Genomic DNA, 7,227 nt, shown 5'->3' on the forward strand with positions numbered 1-7,227 from the left:
ATTTTTAAAAAAAATTTTATATTTTTGTTTTTTATATTTTTTTTTATATATATATTTTTATATATATTTTTTATATATATATATTTTTTATATAACAGTATATATATATATTATTAAAATAAACTATGCTACCTATGACCTAAAAAAGTGATGGAAGGCAAGGTAGTGGTTGGTACTGTTAGCACTAGGACATAAAAAAATACAAAACAGAAAAAAACACAGCAAGCAGCAATTCCAGCAAACAATAATCCCTTTAAGAGGGTAAACAAAACAAACAGGGAAAATAAACCTAGAGGAGTAGTATATTTTTTTTTGTGGGAGAGGGTTGTTCTAAAATTAGTCTGACTCTTGACATATAAGAATGCAGAACACGCGTCACTTCCGGTGACATGACATCTGCTGTTGGAGGTGTGTGGTGCTCACTGCACATGCGCAAGAAGCCCATCCTCCTAAAATCAGCAGTTGAAGCCTACACAACGGGTCAAGGAATTATATGGGCAGTATACTTCATTGCACAGGCACAAAGAATACCGCACATGTGGACACACACAACCCGACTCCTCACGCTCAGTTTAATAAACTGCATCAGATGGTCCATAATTTTTACAGGTGATTTGGCCTTTAGTTTGCATGCACACACTGCCGTAAACAGGCATGCGCACTAAAGGCCAAATCACCGGTAAAAATGATGGACCATCAGATGCAGTTTATTAAACTGAGCGTGAGGAGTCGGGTTGTGTGTGTCCGCATGTGCAGTATTCTGCGTGCCTGTGCAATGAAGTATACTGCCCATATAATTCCTTGACCTGTTGTGTAGGCTTCAAATGCTGATTTTAGGAGGATGGGCCTCTTGCGCATGTGCAGTGAGCACCACACACCTCCAACAGCAGATGTCATGTCACCGGAAGTGACGCGGGTCCTGCATTCTTATAAGTCACAACTAATTTTATAACAGGGGCAATGGACAAAGGGAAATAATACCAATAATGTTGTGAAAGCTAAAAATTGCTTTCAGCAACAAGAAGACCCCTTTAAGTGCTCTCAAAATGAGGCACTGATTTTTTTTTTTGGGGGGGGGGAGGTTAACTATAACAAGCCCTCTTCTAATCTCCTGAGCTCCTCAGGGTGCTTCTCAGCCAAATGAGCACGAAAAGCGGCATATCTGCTTGAAGCAACACATTCTCCATATGACACCACCTTCAAGCACACACCACATACTAAGCCACAAAGGCGAAAAATCCTTTGACAGCCACCTGCAGTAAGGTCAAAAGATGACCCTACCTGCATTGTATGTGTAGGGGACTGGGGGGGGGAAACCAGTGAAAAAGGTGCTGGTGATGTAGCCGACCCAGCTATTACAGCTGAGGCTGGCGTTACAGAGGACTGTAGAGGAGAAGAGGAAGGAAGGGGCACAGCTACACTTGTCGTGGCTGTCATTGAGCTTGTTGACGGCACCACTGGTGCCGCAACACTTCCAGGACGGGGTCTTATCCTGGAAGTACGCAACCCCTTCGACTGTCCAGCAACAGTTTTGGATTTCCGAAACCGAGATTTCTTGGAGATTCCAGAACTAGTTGATGGACTATCCACCACACTCCTGCTGGATGTAGTGCCTGTGGTTTGTGAAACTGGAGGAGGGGGTCCAACCACTGGGGAGCTCGCTCCTTCTCCACTGTCAGCACAAGGAGTTGCAAGTCCTTTTTTAGAACCTGGCCTCTCTATCTCCTTGTGCACAATGGAGAGGTGATGCGTAAGGGCAGTAGTGCCCAATCTCCCTCCTTTCCCCCTCTTGATGCTCTTCCCACAATGAATACACTGCACCTGCAGTGCTTCATTTACACTGGAGCCATCAGGAATACAAAAATGTTCCCATACCCACGACCTGAGTCTGGATTTAACAACTCCAGCGTCATGCCTGCGCTGTGATTCAGCAGGCATGGTGAGAGACACCGGTACATCAGAAGAGGGTAAGGTAGTGGCAGATGTAGAAATAGTGGTGTCGTCAGAAGCAACTATTGTACCTGTAACACCTGGAGTTGCTGGGCGGTGGACCCCGGCCTCCACAGGCGCAGCAGCACCAGAGTGCTGGGAATTTACACCACACTCAGGTACAACAACTAATTCTGACCCCATTGCATCTGATGTGTCAGCTGACACATCATGCAAAGAAGAATCAAGTCCCAATTGCACCGAATGGTGGATGACATCCGCCGCCATGGGAGAAGAAGTTCGCATAGAACTTAACTTCTCCCCGGAATCATCTAAATTGGCACTTGATTCTTCCCCACTTAAGTCAATATCAAAGGTTGGAAAAGCCTTGACTTGACTTGCTGCAGAATGAGGAATCCCAGTAACATTAGGAGACAACATATCCTGCAGGTCCACATCAGTTAGGAATGAGTGCTCTTCAAATCCTGCAGCCAAAGAAGTACTTGGATCACCAGCGGTATGCGATCCATTTCCATCATTAACTGAGGATTTCAAAGCAACATCATCGCTAAAACCCGCAACAACATCAGCACCAGCTGATGCACTCCTCCTATCTTGCCCATCAGGGGAGATACTACCAACAGGTAAAGACATGTTTTTTTTTTTTTAAGTTAAACTAAGAATAAAAAATATACTACTCCTCAAAAGTTTTCTGTTTGTTATACTAAATTTGCTGCTTGCTGTGTTTTAAAAAGACAACAAAATAAAACAAATAGCACACAAACAAAGAGAAATTATATCCAAATAGAAAAATAAATACAGAAGCTATGCGACAAACCAACCTGTCTCACCCACAGCTCTGAAGTGTCTGATATTAGTTGTTTTTCTCCCTGAAAAAAATTTTGTTCTAGAACACAGCCAAAAAGATACATTTTTTGATACATTTCGAAAATTCGATTTAAATCGAATTTTTCGAATGTGATAATCGAAATAATGTTATTCAATTAGATTTAAATATGTTTAAAAATCGAATACATATTTTCGAATTTCGAATGTATATTATTTCTTTTATTTTCAATCGAAATCGAAAATGACATTCGAAATCGAAAGTGCATTTCGAAAACGGAAATACGCATTCGAAAAAGGAAGTTACATTCGAAATCGAATATGCACTTTCGAAATGGAATATGCACATTCGAAATATATTATACAAATTCGAAATTGAATGTCACATTCGATTTCGAATGTCGCATTCGATTTCGATTGTGACATTCGAAAACGAATGTGACATTCGAAAACGAATGTCACATTCGGAACCTAGAAAAAAATTCGAAAATCGAATTTTATAGAATCTTCGTTCTTACCGACATTCGAATTTATAATTCGAATTTCGATAATAACATTCGTTCTATTTTCGAAATTCGAAATTTTACACATTCGCCCATCCCTAGTCATAGGCTTCATTTTAGATTATACATAATAGGTTAGTATTAATCATGTACTAGATTTGGTACTTTATTTCCAATAGACGATTATCCCCTTGCAGTATATTTTGGTATAAATTTTTGAGTTTAGGGTCTACTATATCCTCTTGTCATAGGCTCCATTTTTATTATATATAATAGGTCAGTATCAATTGTATACTAGATTTGGTACATCATTTATTTCCAATAGACGATTATACCATTGCAGTATATTTTGGATTTAGGATAACTTCCCTAACAATTCAATTTGGGGCATAATGCATTAAACATGAGTGGTTTGTTTCCCTCACATAGTTTTGATAACACTGTATTTGGCTCTACTAGTTTGTATTGTGTATGCCTTTGAGTTTAACGTTAATTGTTTCCTCTTGTCATAGGCTCTTATCCATACTATACAAAGATTATGTTTTTATACACACATTACTTTGTATTGGATCTAGTAATATGTTTTTCAATTCATACTATACATGGGGATGTATCCTTAGGGTTAGCCAATGTTTTAGCCATTTCATTATGTGCTCATTTGATTAATGCCATTAACATGTTTTTTGCAGCGCAGTGGTCTTGGTTTGCTGTGACCACGCAGCGCCCATTGGATCTGCGTTATCGATTGGGTCTTCCTTTTACTATTATGAGCACTTTGGAAGTGAACGGTGCGTTGCCATGGCAACGCTGATGCTGGCTGCTGATTGGGCCTAGTAGGCATGTGCCCTTTCAGGAAGTACTTGGATGATGTTTTCTGATCAGGCTGTAACTGTTCCATAAGTAACAACGGCTTTACAGAGCCCCATTTATGTATAACAGGTTTTCTCGCATTGTCTGTATAGTATATGAAATTTGCTGTATAGTGATTAAGTTGCGGTCAAAGTAAGATACGCATGCTAACATGCTAATGTGCATTTCATTGTTTGCCTGTTCCTCTATATTGTGCCTGTTCTCTCATGCAGACCATATTGTTCTAGTTACATGATACATGTCACATATATCTTATTCACATGCACTTATTATTAAGCTCAGACAGATTTGTGCATTAGCTTTGCTGTAATTAATTACACACTATATTTGTTTACTATGTGATTGGGTGGTTACCATGACTACCTTTTGGCATTTTTTTTTGGTCCTAATTGGGGGGCGGGGTTTGTGTAATGTTTGCCAATATATTTTTTGCACTTTGTATACACTGTGTCTGAGGAAGGGGATACTTTGTCCCCGAAACGTCACTACTTTCACAGTAAAAGATTTTTTTGGAAAGACCAGCGAGTGCCAGTGTGATGAGAGTGGGAAGTGATGTCACCGGATGGGGGCGTGGTTTAGGTCCGTTATTGTCTATGTCTCAGTTACTAAGTGAGATGTATTGTACCAGGTGTACTTCCATGCTCTGCAATAAAATAGTGTTGTACCTTCTATGCTGTGTCCTGCATCTCATGACATGGTGTCAGAAGTTCTTGCCTGTGCTTCTGTTTCCTGATTGATGACAATGTCGAAGTTTACCCCACCTGAGCATTTTTATTTCTCTCAGCCTGCAGCTTGGCTCACATGGCGTCGGCAGTTTCAGCGCTTCAGGATTGCTTCCAAGCTGGACAAGGAGAGTGGTAAAGTACAAGTTAATTCTCTTTTATACTCTATTGGGAAGGATGTGGAGCCAGTGTTCAATGACTTTGCTTTCCAAGAAGGGGAAGAATTTGACTTTGAAATAGTTATGAACAAATTCAGTGCCCACTTTATGCCCAAAAAAAATTGTGATTCATTAGAGGGCTTGTTTTCACAAACGTGCCCAGCGTGTGGGAGAATCTGTGGAGTCATTTGTGTGCAGCCTGTATGAACTAGCTGAATTCTGTGAGTTTGGTGTTGCTAAAGAGGAGAAAATCAGAGACAAAATAGTCATAGGAATTGCAGATGCTGAAGTCTCACTGAAGATACAGTTGGAGGCTGTTTTAACATTGGATCATGCTATTAGGATGGCCTGCCAGTGAACTGGTGAAAAAGCAAAGTGCTGATCTGAGGTCTGAGAGTATTGTGGATGAAGTGCAGCAGTTCAGGAGAGCTGCTAGTGAAAGGCACATTGTGAGCGGTAGACTAAGGGCAACAGATAGGCCCAGAAGGTGCAACCATGCCCATGATCAGAGTGTTATATGCCCAGCTAAAGACAAAAGATGTAGAAAATGTACCCGAATGGGCCATTTTGAAGTGGTGTGTAAAACTGAATATATTAAGGAGATGCAGGTGGATAGTGACCAGGAGGGTCAAGAAGTGTCCTTTGTAGAGTTTGTTGTTGAACGGCCTGGTTCAGATGAAGATTGGAGGGTTACTCTTACTGTAATGGGAGCCAATGTTGCCTTTAAGATTGACACAGGAGCAGACATCACTGTTATGTCCCTTGCAGCATTCATAAAACTGCCTCGACAGCCTCAGCTGGCGAAAGGTACAACAAAAGTCCATAGTCCTGGTGGCCGCATTGATTGCACGGGGAACTTTCTTGCCAGCTGCGAGTACAAGCAGAGGAAATTCACCATGTGGGTGCATGTGATTAGAGGTCAGTGTGTTAAAAACCTATTGAGCAGAAAAGCAGCCTGTGGTTTGGGCCTAGTCGCCAGAGTGAATGAGATTTCAGAAGATATGTTTGGTGAATTGGGGCTACTGAATTGCAACCCAGTCCGAATATCACTTAAAAGTGACACAGTCCCATACAGCATTACCACTCCACGTAGAATTCCATTCCCACTTATGCCTCAAGTGGAGCAGGAACTTCTGCGTATGAAGAATATGGGAGTTATTGAAGAGGTTGTTGAAGCAACTGACTGGTGTTTCCCCATTGTGCCTGTTGCGAAGAAAAACGGAAAGGTACGTATCTGCGTAGACTTGAAAAGGCTGAATGAGGCGGTGAAGAGAGAAAGATATGTGCTGCCGACACTTGAAGACATAGCTCCGAAATTGGCTGGGGCGAAGTTCTTCTCTACACTGGATGCTTCCAGATACCTCTAGATCCAAAGTGTGGCAAACTGACTACCTTCCTTACACCGATAGGTCGGTTTTGCTTCTGTAGACTCCCCTTCGGGATATCCTCTGCTCCTGAAATCTTTCAAAGAGAAATTAGTTCTCTTCTAAGAGACCACAAGGGCACGGCAGTCGTCATGGACAACATCCTGGTGTATGAGTCTACATTGAAAGAACATGATCAGCGATTGAGCTGTGTGCTGCAGACCATTAGAGAGTCCGGGCTGAAATTAAATAAGGAGAAATGCCATTTTAGGAAAGCTGAGTTATGTTACTTTGGGCATATCATCAATGGGGATGGCATCAAGCCAGACCCCGATAAAATCTGTGCTATTGAACTGATGAAAAGTCCTTCTGATGTACATGGGTCTTGTAAATTATGTGGGCAGGTTCTTTCCAGATTTATCCACAATACTACACCCTATCACAGAGTTGCTAAAGAAAGATGTTGCCTGCATCTGGGGACCTTCACAGGAAGAATCCTTTGTGCAGGTCAAGTCCATGCTGGGGTCTGCCCCAGTGTTGGGGTTCTATGACCCTTCCAAAAAGGCTGTGGTTAGTGCTGATGCGAGCAGTTATGGGTTAGGGGCCGCCCTCCTGCAGTTGAATCAGAACAAACTACAGCCCATCGCCTACTATTCCCGTATACTAATGGCTGCTGAGTCAAAATACGCCCAAATTGAGAAAGAGAGTCTGGCTGCAGTTTGGGCCTGTGAGCGCTTCCAGCATTACCTAGTGGGTTTAGAGAAATTTAGTCTGGAGACTGACCATAAACCGCTAGTCCCTCTAATCAACTCCTATGATATTGACAAAACACCCC

The sequence above is a fragment of the Bombina bombina genome, chromosome 2, assembly GCF_027579735.1.
Source record: "Bombina bombina isolate aBomBom1 chromosome 2, aBomBom1.pri, whole genome shotgun sequence".
NCBI lineage: Eukaryota > Metazoa > Chordata > Amphibia > Anura > Bombinatoridae > Bombina > Bombina bombina.